Below are 14,935 nucleotides of genomic sequence, written 5' to 3'. Positions count from 1 at the left end.
CTTTGATTTATTACATTGTATTATATTCTGTCATTATCAATTCTGCTATCAAATGTAGTAAATTAGTTATCTCCCATATCTCATTGCTGCTCTTTGTTTGTTTTTCCTGACTAGGCCCATCTCCCTTCATTTTCCCCTTTTCCTAGGGCATGGGACCATGAGTCCCTCCCTCTACCCTGTAAGTCATGGAACTAGACCAAATTGGGCTGGAACCATGGCAAGTAACAAGAGAAGAAGAAAGAATTCAGGTGGAAAGCAACTGGGCTTTGCACATATAAGCCATATGCCCTGTGAGACAGCATTAAGATATTGTTACCCTTTATCAAACAGATCAAATAAACACAGGAGACTGGAAGAGACTTCTGGAGATGATCTAGGCCAACCCCTATTTATACATTTGCCTCACAATGTCTCATAGCTACACTTCCATAGAATTATAGAATGGCTTGGGTTGGAAGGGGTCACAAGGTGATCCTTGATCCTTGATCAAGCTCCAACCCCTTACCTTCACCAGACTTTTAGAGGATCCAGGTAAATCACAAATTCCTGTGTTGGCTGGTATATGGTATACACACCCATTTTGCTAATCTAGAACTTACCTAGCATATGAATTCACTCCTTTTCTTTCCATTTATGTCCCAGTAGTGCTGGCAGCCATATCATTGTATCTGCACCTGTAAAAGGTAAAACTGCTGAATAAAGGGAAAGTAACCCAGGCAAATAGTTCTCAGGACTGGTGAAAAAATGTCAGTAAGAGTCCATCCAAGTGACACTGTAATGGTAGTTTGTGAAGGTGAGAGGGATATTTGGGAAGGGACTGTTGTATGTTATGAAAGGTGCTCTTTCCTAAAGGTACTTGAGGAAACTAATATATCAAGGAGAAGTAAAGGAAAATAAATGGAAATCACTTAGTATTCTGGGAGAAAAACAAAGAACAACTACTACTATTTTTCACAGTCCTACCTTTCCCATAACTCAAAATATCTAGGTTTGCTAGAATTTTACAATTTTAACAAATGTATTTCTTAACATCTGTAAGCTTGTAATCAGTCACTGACACCATCAGTGTGGAATGGGTCTGAATTTTCAGCTACAAGAACCTACAAAGATATTTGTTTCTTTATCACAATTGTTGTTAAGCATCTGGAGAAAGAAAGAGCAGACCAAAGGTAGTGCCATAGCATTTTTGTGTGTGGCAGTCATTTATTTATTTATTTTCAAAATAGCTAATATTAGGTTTAGAATATACTCCCAGTTAAGACTGAAGCAATACAGTCTGGAGTTGGTCACCCTAAGTTCCATCTGCTTTGAAGCATGAATGTTTCTTCCATCCTTGCTTGGTTGTCCTTACAGAATCTGTATGAAACTGTGAGAAATGACAGTCTTTAGTTATTCCTTAATGATGAATTATCTCTCCAATTACTGTGCATCTTAACATCACAGCATTACAGGTGATTAATAGCGAATTCACACATCTCATCTTAAATGGTCTCATCTCTTCCACATATTGCAACTTTCATTCAGGTAACCACCACTGGTTAAATGAAGAAATCTCACATCTTTTTCTTGTAATGTGAAACCTGAGGCAGCACATGGAGTATGTGAAACAGAAACAAAATGTTATTCAATTTAGAAAAAAAGATGGATGGAAAGATGGACAGAAAGAAAAAACTAATTTCCTGTTTACGTTGCCCTCTCTCCTATCTCCATTGGTACCTACTGCAGCTACAAGACAGAAAAGTGCTACTGAGTAACCTTGTCACTTGCATTTTTCCTACGCTGTGCATGTGTTCTGTAACTCATCGCTGATTCCTTCCCCTCAGCCTTCTGCCATGGGCATTATTTTGTAGCAAACTCCTGTATGAAAAATTTGGAACATAATGGAAAGCTGTAAGAAGGGATAAAAAAACAGAAAGCTGGTTCCCATTTGTCTTTTTTCTTTTTATGGAACACAGTTTTGGATCACAAAGAAAATCTTACTAAAAGCTGTAGATTTTCCTGACATTTATTGTTATCCTATCTTTATGCAGATTGATCCTTCTAGAGGCAATAAATATCTGTTACACAGCTAACAAAGAACTAACCAACAAAGCATATATCATTAAGTGTCAAGGAAACCACTCAAACAATAAGCACCAGCAACTATATTGCTATGCTACTTTCATTTCCAAACTTTCAGGTTGGCTGATAGCTCAGGCAAAAAAATCCTTTCTTCAAGAATAGATCAGAACTGTCCAGGCAAAAAAGCCATGCACAGAAATGACAAAGTCTCATTAAGCTACCCCAAACCTCTATGCATTCAGGAAGAGATCTCTGTCTTTCAAGATACATTCCTATAATCCTCAACAAGGTGACAGTCTCTAGTAGGTATTCCTGGCAAGGATGTAGTTAATGTGGCACTAAAGTTAGAGTTATGGAGTGGCAGAATTAAGCACATTTCAGGACATGAACTATCTTCCCTTCTCAGCTCACAGCTGAACTTTGTGCACTCCCAAGCCCTGGAGGTTTCTTTCAAATCAGCCCAATAGGTGCAGCTGCTGCCATACCCATCTGCAGGTCTGGCCAACAGCAAGACACCAACACATACACACAGATGATACTAACACTGACTCTCAAAGACTAACACAATAGTTTTTCCAGCATCTGCATAAATAGTAGTTGATCTCCCATAAACAAACAGAAATAGCCAAGGCTTGTTCCCCCTTTTCACATGAACAGTAACAGAACTCTAAGTGGAAACAGCTAGAGTCAATGTCACTCTCTAGATTCACAAGCATGTCACTTTTCCTCGGACAGTGCAGGCTTTAAATCACCCTCATATGCATGCCTGGACCCTGAGTTGCTTATCTTATCACCAGCTCAGACCTTAGGAATTTCTAGTCGCAGACTGTACACCCCAAATGTCCTCAGTGCTCCCTTGAAATTACATGTTAACTGGTGTCATGGTATTATGATTTTTGGTTATCAGTATTCCACATCATAACATCATGTAGTTCACTGTGAGTTAGAGTTAATGCTCCAGTTCTGGGTACCTGTCCCAGAAGAGAAAAATTACATACTCCAGAGGACTTTGCATTCAGAGAGGAGATAAAGCCCCTGACAAGGTCACAAGACCAGGTTCTCTTCCCTGCTGCTCAACTCAACTGCACATTTTGCCTCAGCATTAGAGTAAGGATTTCACTTTTCAGACAGTCTCATTATAAACGATTCATTAGCTCCAGTTCTAATTATATTGTATTATAGTGTGTTATCTTGCATTTCAATATCTTGTTTAGTAAAATAGTTTGTTTCTCTTCAGATCACTGTCACTGTTTTTTTCTTAAGCCCATCTCTATCTTTTTACCTTACCCCTTTCCAGGGCAGGGGTCCATGGGTCCCTCCACCCTGCTAGTCACAGAACTGGGCAGAACAGCCCAGCAACCCACTAAGAAGTAGTTTTAGGTTGCCTCTATCTACTTACCCAGCTGCAAAATTCTGTTCTCCTTTGTGATGCCGTGAAAAAAATTTGGGAGCCTTTTGCTCTGTTATGCATATCTGAAGTTTCTCAAGACCTGCTGATGTAGATAAGCCCCATGCCATGGCCTGTTAAAAACAGTGACCAAGATGGTACTTACCTGCATGTATAAGTTTAACTAAACCTGAGTTTAACTGAATCCCTTAGTTGTCACTTTCTACTGAAGAAATAAGTAGAAATAAATAGAAATAAACAGAAATGAGAATGGTATTTTGAGCAAGAACCTTTAGAGCCACATTGCAATGACTTTAGTTAATCATAGTTCCACAAAACTCCCTGTGTTTCTATTTTCTATCCCCATGTGTAGAGACACTATTTATGAATAAATATTATGAATGAATAACATGTTTTCTATAATATTTAAGAACTTGTGACACAATACAGATGTAGTCTTTAATAAACCTTAGTGACAGTTATAGCCTCACATCTGGAAACATCCAAACTAAGATTCCACTAAGATGGCATCTAGCTCAAGAGCCAATAAATCCTCATACTTCTCAAGGAAGTTCAAATCTACATCAAAGTAGATAGTAAATACACACACAGTCATGCATATTTATATACCTATGCTTGTATGCATTTACTGAAGCCAGGGGCATCTGTTTATAGCTGATATGATATTTCCTAACACTTTCTCAAGCATGTAAACACTTTCTTTAAGCATGTAAAACCAATGCTGTACCACTTCAAAAGTATACAAAAGTACATGGACAGGAAGAAAGTACTACCTCTTTCTATAGAGGAATGTATTTAGACTTTCTAGTAACATTATGTTTTACACTTTATATTTCATGAAGCAGACAGCATTGTACCACAAATCTGGAAATAATTTCAATTCAACATTTAACACACTTACTTCTCTTCATTGATGATATTCAACAGCATGTTCTGCTTATTTTCCTAGTCATTTTTGATCTGTTCTAATTATGACCATGATTATTGAACTCCTTCAACTGCTTGTTGAGGAAGCCATCTGGTATCTGGGCATAAGGAAAGAATTCAGCCTGTAGTACCGTTCTCAACTTCTAGCAGCAGCTAACTTCAGTTCCTTGGTGGAGGTGGGACAACACAGGACTTACTTAAGAAGGACAGTAAATTTGAATGACACTTGGGGTGAAAAAAACACTTTTAAATCTGTGTAATTTTACACCTGTCACAAGTTGAGTTTAGTGTCTATAGAAACAAAACTGATGAGAAAATGAAATGTTTGAATACAAAATAAAGCCAACAATTACAGAGGTTGCTTCTCTCCCAGAAGAGTGTCGGAGTTACGGAATTCCTGCAGTTAATTATGGATTTCAATAGTGCTAGAGCAGCTGGGATCAAAATCGCATGCATGCCAACTGAGCTCAGAAACTTACTAGTCGGTTTTAAAATCCTCCTTGTTCTGTAACCACTGCATACGGTGAAGAAGAAATAAGTGACCTAGTCAAGTGAAAGTTTGCCCTCTGGCTTTGGCCTGTTCACTCAGCTGGTGGAACCCAAGACCTGCTGCAGGGAATGATTAGCCTTTTTCCAAAAAGTTCAAACACACACAGCTTAGGATCTGTATAAGAAGGAAGCTGAATTCCATTCTTCGCAAATCATTATTGTTCTGAATAATTACTATGATGGAATAATACCTGTGGGATAAGCATCTGTTTCTCTCCAGTTACTCTGCTGTACATTGCAGAAAAAGATGAGAAATGCTTTTAAAAATCATATCATTAAACCTTAACTGTAAAAGTAATTCCAATTTGAATAAATTCTAGCATAATTAAGAGTAATTTCTTCTATAATTTTGATTGGCACACATTTTCATAAACATAAATTCTTATTTTTAACTGAAAAAGACCCTATTTTGTCTGGTGGCATTGTACAAATTAGTACAAATTTGATCATACAACATGCAAAACAGATAATGACTTTATATTTTCCCAGATTTCTCCAGCCATAAGGAAAACAAAGCAAATTGTTTAGCAGAACAAGTCTGTCTGGACATTTAGACAAACAATAGACATCAATTGCATTATCCGTTTTGTCTGTGTACAGACTGCTTTCTTTTCTTCCAAAAGCAACTACTAAGCTATCATGAAATTATTTAGTAGCATTACATCCTTTTTGGAAGTGTTAAGTGTGGCATCTACTTAATGCTGATATGGAAGATCAGAATTTCTCTGTATGGTAACTACTGAATTGTGAAGGAAAAAGGAATTTCAAAGAAAAAAATCTAGTCATGGTTAATAACACACTTCACGAATGAATGCTAATGAGGCAGCAGATGCAAAGGCTTCAGGTAAATATGAAGGCAGGCAGGAGAGATGATAAGAAATCCTTATGTAAGGCATATACACAAAAGACAATGATCTGGGAGCTCAAGCATATCAGAAATCTAAAAAATAAAGTGGAGCTGAAGTGGAATATGAACTACTTGTTCTCCCTGATTCTCCATCGGTGTAGAGTATAAATGGATGAGGGAGGATGACCACCCATTTCTGATCTCTGAAAGATCTTACTTTCATTAAATCCTCTCTCTTGCTCTCTCACACACTTACATAACATACACAAAGATACGTGGCTCTCCCTAGGTAAAAGCAGGGCATGCTGCTTTCTGTAAGTATATCTGGAGAGGTGGCAGAGAGGCTAACGCTTTGCTACATAGGCTGCTTGTGCCATAAACTTTGAGATAGTAAATTTTGTCTGATAGAGCTCCACTTATATCTCCAAAATACACCCTGCAACTTCTTTCCATGGCAGGATCTGTCTATTTCTAGCTTATGTCTCTTGGCATTATGGAATTCATTGAGGAGCTGAGAGATGTTGAGGAGAGACGATTCAGCGCACACCCCACAGAACTGTTACATTACATGAATGACTTACTCAAGAAGCTGGAAAGAAAACAAGACAGGGGACTCTTTGTACCGGTTTTAAATACTCACAAGTGGTAGATGTTGGAGGCCATATGAGGAGATAAATAGAAAATGTCTGGAAAGAACAAGAAGTAAAAAAACAAAGACATACACTACTGACAGGAGGAGGAAAAACAAAACAAAACAAAAACAAAACAAACAAAACAAAAGAGAGCTGATCAAAATAGATGCAAATAATTTTAGTTGAAGTAGAGAGGGATTAACAGCTTCTGACAGTGTCAGATGTGGGTGGCAACCTAAACTGGAGAAACAGGTAAACCTCAGTAAATGTGTGACAGTTGTAACTCTGGTACACATCTCCAGCTGAGGAGTGTGCTCATCAGCCAAAGGCAGGTCTCTTTACGTTCTTGAAATGTCCTCACAACAAATCTTCAATTTTAAGACACCTCGTTCTTGCTGCATATCTTATGAATGAAATATTATCTCTCAGATAACAGAAGCAGTGTTCAGTCAGGATTGACATCTATCAACTTTTTGTGCCTTTACATAAGAAGAAGAAGCCAGGCATGAGTGTTCATTTGCTTTTGTATTTGTTTACAATATAAGGTTTTGAATTTGATTTGGTTTACCCGTGTTCTTCTAATAGGCAGAGACAAAGTTTCTACTTGTCATTAGCCAGTTTGGATTGCTGTACAGTTTCACATTATCCTTCACTGCTATATATCTTGCGTTGAAAATGTTTGAAGAATGTTCACAGCCACAGTGTTCAGGCTGTCATTGACTGTCAAGAAAAGATGTATCTTCCATGCTTTTTACAGGTGCCATGGCTTAGTCACACATCAACCAGAAGGAATACTTTCAGGCTGCAAACTGCTCTCCTGTTTGCACCGCCAGCACAACAGCGTTTTATAGAGAGCCTGAGGATCCTCAGCGGTAAAATATGGCCTCTACGTTTAAAGAAGTGTAACAGTGACATCTAGTGAAAAAAAAACGGCATGGCAGGGCTCAGAAATACCTTCACTTTTTCTTTTCTCCCAAACTGACGCAAAAGTCATCGCCTGTCAATTTTCTGCAAACTAAGATTACAGAATTATCTTAGAGGTTATATTTTATCAGACTGACATAAAAGGTAATCGTATGTCTTCTTAAACCTGTATACACAGTGGAAGAGTCTGGAAAGTCTGGAAAGATGTATCTATCTGTTCCATGTGCAGGCAGATAGGCAGCATAACAGTCCCATAGTCCTTATTTTGATCAAGTAGGTGGTAGTATTTAATCTGGTCTGGGGGGGAAGGGTGGGGATTCATAAGTGTGAAAATAGGAAGATGGTATATTACAGCTTACCTGAGAAAATGACTGTACTGTGTAACACCTGTCAAGGAATACTCTTCTATGGAGAGGGTGAGTGTACATGAAGTCAGGCTGATGCCAGCTCCTTGTAACTGCATAGAAAGAGAATAATGGGACTCTTACTAAAAAGGAGAAGGGAAAGAAGGCTAGGCTGAAGATAGCTGTCAGTATAACTGAAATGCCGAAGAAACTTCTTCAGTCTTATGAATACATTAAACTGATTCATCGATTCTTGGGCTCATGTCAAGTTATCTTTGTGGTTAAGAAGAAATTTTACAAGTTAATACTTCATCCAAAAACAGGATTCAAAAGAAAAACCTTAGAGTATTTCAAATGCAGAACTTCTTATAGAGTTTAAAAAAACAGACATTGTAAAGAAAAGTAAAAAGAAATGTGACATCATTAGCTTTTGAGATTTGAAAACAAGCTTGATTGAGAACTACTCTTAAAGAAAGAGAATACAATCATGCTGCCCTAGAAGGCATTTTCATGTTACTGGTTGGGTGACCAATCTCAGCTACCTCTTAGACTTCTTATGCAAAGGAAGTACAAGAATTTAAATGGAAATCTGAGTAGGTGAGGGAGGGAAATAAAATACCATGCTTTGAAATTAAAAAGAAAAACTTTTACCTGGTAATTTCTCAGCAAATAGAAAGAGAAAATAAGAAACCTGTAAATCAAAAGGAGAAACAAATCCAAGCCATCTCACAAGGGTAAAAAAACAAGAGAGGATACTGTGACCTGACAGTGAAAAAAAGTGCATCAAACTAAATGGCAAATATAGTAACACTGAAAAAAAAAAGGGGGAAACAAAATTAAATAAATATGTTTTGCTAATTCCAACTGTTTTGTAACAAAAACATAACCTTAACATGTTCCAAATTTGTATTTCTTATTTTTTGTGGGAAAAACAAAAAACAGCAGCAACGATCTGAGGAGAAACAAACTAATTTACTAAATGTGGTACTGGAATGCAAGATTATTATAATTGATGCCAATAAATCAGATATAAAGAGAGAGTATCTGAAAGCTGTAGGCCTTACAGTAATTGCACAGTCAGGACGGGCAGCAGTGAAGGAGAAGAGCAGCAAAGAGAAAAGCTGAAGGAAAGCAACAGAGTGTCAGATGACCCAACACCACCTTATGTGTTCCCCCTGTGCAGGAATGATATCAGAAGAGTGAACAGCCTTCTGGCGAACATAGTTTCTTCTCTTTGCTGTGTGGAATTGGGGCACTGACACTTTAATTCCCAGTACACTACATGATGTGATGATGTGGAATACCAATGATCATAAAACCATGACAAACAGCAAGGATACTGGTGAAAGGATTTTGTTCTTGCCTGAGAATGTATGCAGTAATAACCATAAATAAACTGAATTTCAGAAAATTCTGAAGTAATGACTGATGTTCATTCAAACACTGAGTGGTTATTTTAGAAGGGTTGTATTAGTCTGAGGCTCCCTAGAGAAGTAATTCTCTTGTTAAGCATTAATGACTCATTGGGTTAACTTATGATGACACCTTGCTTTCATTAAATGCATGACCTCATGTGAATATATTTGTTTAGCTGCTTGTTGTGATTATTCATTGATTCCACAATGACTTCTTTTTCTAATGTGTATTCAGTGCTAGATGTATTTTGACATGATCAAATGTATAACAAAATTATTGCTGGACTGAATGTATGTAAATATACCAAAGCTGTGATCTAAAGGAAGGAATAGTTGTTTTCCTGAGTGATCTACAGAGGCAGGAATGTTGTTTTTAATCAAACATCAGCTTTGCTAAGCACTCAACTAACATCGAAGGTATAATTACATTGCCAATAGATGGCAGCATCGCTCTTCAGGAGAATACCATAAGGTACTTAACGATTAATGTGGATGTAAATTACTTCAGCAGAAAATTGTCTGAGTAAATGTTGTTCTGCTTTTTTTTTTTTTTTTTTTTTTTTTTTTTTTCTCCCAAGTTCTTTACCCATTTTCACTCTAAAATAGAAGGAAACATCTTGGAATGGAGCAGAAGTTACGGCTATATTTTATGACTTAATATATACAACAGGAAATGGTTTGAAAAAAAAAAAACGTTTAGTATATACATGAATGTATTTTTCAACCCCAGTATATTAAGTTAAGCTAAAAATCTTGATTAAGTACTTGTTTGTTTTTTGTGGTTTTGTTTGTTTGTTTGTTTGTTAATTGAGAAAACCTACCTTTTTTCACAGGGCATCAAGATCAAATATTGAGAATAGGACTTTGCTTGTGAAGGTAAAAGAACCTGAGTCAAGCAGTACTTTAAAAAACAAAACAAAACAAACAAACCTCAGTGATATTCTGTGACACCCTAAGATTGTTATGTGAATAGAACCATATTTTAAAGGAAAGATTTTTATAAAGTTTACCTTAAGAAACTTGTTTTCTTACTCTGTTGTTAGTCTCTTGAGTTCGGTCCCAGAAGTCAGGATCTGGTAGTACAGGATCCTTTTTGGACTTGTTGAAGAACAGATTATTTTGGAATTACAGTATTCAGCCATTCACGAATAAACTATTAAATGTATACTTGCTCAACACAGATTGACTTTGGCAAGGGGTGGAAAGATGTGGGGAGAAGCAGGGCAGTGGAGCACAGGAACAAAAATACAAAGCTTTTTATAGTACCATTTCTGGGCTTAAGCCTTTCAGTAAGCTCCCTCCATGGGAAGGCACAAGTGAGAATTCCTGGAGGGAAAAAAAAGACATTCATGAAGGGCATTTGAGGTTGGCAGTAGCTGGAAGCTTTCTGCTGAAATGCAGACAGAGTTAGACAAGAAGGCAATCAGATCAGGGGAAGCACAGTTCATAGCATACAAGTTCTTCCATTCCACATCTTTTCTTGGAAAAGACCTGCTTCTCAAAAAAAGTGTTCTACCTTCTGGTATAGTTTGCTCTGCCCTAATTTCCATTGTACATATAATCCTTGTTTTCCATCTGAGTCTGTATTTAGTTTTTATTAGTGTTTTAAGTTTCAGAAGGGCCATGTTCCCTATCTCCTACTATCTGAATTATCTTGATAGGCAGAGTAGAGCCTAGTAGATGATTAGTCCTGATCTCATCAGTCCTAGGCTCTCCTTTTTTCACTGTCATACTAACTACTTATTTGCAATACCTATGTTGTTGGTTAGGTTGGTTGTTTTTTTAAGTTTTTGTTTGCTTGTTTGTTTGGTTGGTTATTATTTGTTTGTTTTAATTACCATTAATTGAGATACTTGAGTACTATTGTAGGTTATTATAGGTGAAAGCATATTGCCTGCTTGTAAGCTTACTGCAAAGGCTGATACACAGAGTGGAAAACGTGATAGATAGATAATCTTCTCTATCAGCCTTAGAGCATCTGTATCTGTCAGTCTCTCCATTCAGGAAGGAGAAGCCTGCATAATCTGTCACTTTCCTGTTGCCTTTGATCAGGAATTTATCTTGACTCCTGATGGCAGGGCATTTTTTCTTGTTATAAGTTTTGTTGAGATCAGTGCATCTAAGAAAGGGTCAGCTTGATTGACTTCTTGAGGTTCAGCAGATTACATGTTTTATTCCTTTATTAAAATATTAATTTTTCATACTAAAGTATTCATATGTGTTCTGCAGTAACTGTGGGAAGCTCTAGAACCAGTGCCCATATCATATTTTATACTTCTGCTGTAGAAGACTCATGATTTATCCATTAATATAATTGATATTTCTGAAAGGAGAATTAAACCAGTAGGAAGATGAACTTTTCAAATTTCTCTTGTCCTTATGGTTTCAGAGTATCTCTTATTTGTGCATCAGTTTATGTGGTCATCTGTTGTTTCTTTTCTTTCGTCCTAAGGGACAAGCATGCCTACTCCTGATGAGTAGGATTTTGTTGTTTTGATTGCATGATTGTTTCAGTTTTATAGGTATGTGCTACAGGCAACAACATCAACAAGACATGTCTTGCATTTAGAGCAGAGATTGATGAAGTTTCTGATCACATCCACTTGCTGATTTTTTGAGGATGATAAAAAACTACTGGCAAATAGTGCTCTTTGTATTTTCTCAGAAAGGGTGGTTATTACTGCTTTGAGGGGAACAGAGTCACTAAGATGAAGAAAGTCACTGAGTAATCACCATAAAGCAGAACCTACTGAAGTGGTAAAACAGGTTTTGTCCCCAATAATTTCTTCTGCTGTCTGTTTATTTCAGTTCAGTAATTTGTTCACTCAAAGTTGAAAGCCAGCTGGGAAATGAAAAGAGATTAAACCTGGTTTCCTTCATAGAATCAGTAGAATTAAAACAATGAGATTGCTGATGATCTTTCCTATTTCTCTTTGTCATATATGAGCTAATCAGAAATAACCACCTCAACTCATTAACAGTAGATAGCACTGTACAAAATTCTTCATTTATACTTTTTTTTTTTTTAATCTTAAATATGAGGCATGTTAAATGTAGATGTTATAGAATCACAGGTGTTGGAAGAGACCTCTGAAGATCATTTAGTCCAACCCCCTGCTAAATAAGGTTCTGTACAACAGATTGAGTAGGAAAAAATCTTGAATATCTCTTGAGAAGGAGACTCCACCATCTCTACACGAAGTCAGTTCCAAAGATGTGTACCTAACTTGTGAGCACTTTCAATTCAATTTTGTGTTCTTTCCATAAGTGAGTTCAAGTAATATGCCAAAAATAAACTTTAAATGAATGCCATCCTTTACTTTATAATAACAGAGATACAAAGGCAAAGCAAGACTGAAGTCACAACTGATGTATATCAATTCATTTCAGTAGAGATGCTCACTACTTTATGTCTAATACATCCCTGTCAGATTATAAAACTTAAGAAAACAAAACAAAACCAAACTGAAAACAAAACTCACTACCACCAAGTGAAATCTATGGTAAACTTTAGAGATGATCACAAGACATTACCTCATAGCTGTCAGCGTACATAATGAAGTGACAGAGGAAGCTGCAACTCTGCATGTCATTGCCACTGCTGGGGAAGAAATACATTCCTTAGTTATTTCAGAAGCCCATGAAGCTTAAGTCTGAAGCAATACTTCAGGTATTTTTAATAGCATCACACACAGGATTATGAGTTAAGTGGCTAACTAACTGAGGGACAGCTATTTCCATATCCTTCTGCTAACACAAAACACCTTGGTTATTCTTTTTCTACTAACTGAAGAGATATTTGATGAAAGAAAATGTCTTATCTTGGGCATATACTGCATTTCCTCAACCAATTAAAAAGATCAGAATTTACAAGTTTGCCCTTCAACCTACAACTCTATGTGAAACATGAGATGAATATTAGGAGACTGATTAGATCACATGAGGTCACATGAGGACCGCCTACAAACGTGTTTTCAGTGATGCTTATTCAGCACCTTGAGTTAAATCTCCTTCACTGATTCAATGACAAAGTACACATCGCTTCCACTGAGAACAAGAAGCGGATCAGTATTGCTAGCACGGAAAGGTTCAAATCCCATCTAAGATGTTCATGGTAACAGAATACGTTGATTTATATTCTAGAATGTTTCACTCACAGAAAGGTTTTCCTCAAGCTTCATGGATGGCCTGTGAGAACAGCCCACAGTGCTAATTTGTCTAAAGAACTAATCGCAAATCTGCTTCATCCTCACCTTAAGGACTACAAAAATGCAAAAATACAAATTAAAATAAATTAAATTAAAAATCCTGCAACTCAAACTAATTTATGCAAGACTCAAATTCCTTAATCAGCACCATGTAATGAAGCAGTAAATAGTTAATAGCAAAAGAGTGACAAAAAGCAAGCATTTGGAAAATGCATTTCTTGGAATCTAACTGCAGATCAGTGGTGGGTTTTCTATAGGCTTATAAAACCTGTTCTGTGAATATGCTGGTGTATAACCTGCTATTTATTAATCCCATGTTGAATTCCACATAAGTTTTGTACCTTGGTGCAACTTTCCTGCAAACAAAGAACAATCATGAATTTATTTATTTATTTAGTTTCTAAATTAAAGCTCGGCATAAACAGATATGTTGAGCCCCTAGTGCTTAAGAGAAGTAATATTTATTAATAACATATATATATCTGGAATAGTAATATTCCAGAGGGTGGAATGCCTCTGTGGAGTTTCTGCAGTGAATTGGGTCAACACTTCACCATACTGGTTACAAGAGTCCACAAGCAGTGAAGTCTATTTAGTACTCAATTGCCTTGAAAGTTTCTGATCAGCAGGTAGAGCAGATTGACCCTTGCGCTTCAGTTCTTGAGTTCTTTCAGAGCAAGAAGCATTCCTGAACAGCTCAAGTGCTGCTTTATACTATTTATTAATTTGTTTTGTTACCTTTCTCTCCCAGCCTCCAAACAGGACATCTAGCAAGATTACTAAGGTATTTTTGCTCCTCTCCTGCGTAGGGAGAAAATCATCAGTTTTTTAGAGATCCTAAATGAATGTGAGCCAATATTGCTGTTTTTTGTGCAGGTCTAAAGAACTTGAGTCTTGCAATTGATTTGGCTCCTCATGTGTAAATTTGAATTGTGATAGACTTTCTCTCTATCAGTCTTCAGAGCAGTAACAGCTCCTCAGGCCAGCAGAGTTGAGGATTTCTGCCCTGCACACATTAGAGCTCAAAGAAGAAGATGGAGATGACATTAGAAGGGAAGCGGATGTGTAAGAACAACTTCTAGGACCCTGTTGCCCCAAGACAAATTCAGTACGCTCACTCAAAGAATTTTAGGAGAATAGATAGGTAAAGAATGTATTTTATTTTGAGTCTACTTATGTATTTTTAATTGGTCCCTGCAAATGTCTTGCCTTTATTTTTTTTATTTATTTATTTTTTTTCTTTTAGCATTTAAAGGCTAGACTAAATTTCAGAGATGTGATATATTTGCTTTGATCTAGATGTAAAAAATAAAGCTGAAGTCTTTCAGCTGAGGAAGGATATTAGGTGATAAACAGTAAAGGTCACATTATGACCTGCACAGCCCCAGCAGAGAAGTTCATTCCTCAGCTGTATGGAGAACTCAAAGAATCAATTTCCTAGTGGTCCCAAGAGACACAATGGTTGACAGAAAGATAAATAGGGAACTAGAATTTTAAGAAATATGGACTATCTTTGAATTTAAAGGAAATATGAAAAACAGAAGGGCCTTTTACAGTATGAGCGAAATGCAAGCTTAAGAATAAAAGGAATAAGAGTGATAAATACTCAAATATTTAAGC

The 14,935-nt window shown here is 36.8% G+C and overlaps 1 long non-coding RNA gene across 1 annotated transcript; it reads left to right on the top strand.

Moving 5' to 3' along the window:
- The first annotated feature begins 462 nt into the window (after positions 1-462).
- Positions 463-14,482, top strand: LOC107312996. Its single transcript, XR_001554731.2, has 3 exons — positions 463-531; positions 9,941-9,983; positions 14,271-14,482. It is a non-coding gene; the product is annotated as an uncharacterized LOC107312996 (long non-coding RNA).
- The last annotated feature ends 453 nt before the right edge of the window (positions 14,483-14,935 follow it).

Source organism: Coturnix japonica, chromosome 4 (genome assembly GCF_001577835.2).
Source record: "Coturnix japonica isolate 7356 chromosome 4, Coturnix japonica 2.1, whole genome shotgun sequence".
In the NCBI taxonomy this organism is placed as follows: Eukaryota; Metazoa; Chordata; class Aves; order Galliformes; family Phasianidae; genus Coturnix; species Coturnix japonica.
The sequence above is the reverse complement of the archived record's forward strand: the minus strand, read 5'-3'. Positions and strand labels throughout refer to the sequence as shown.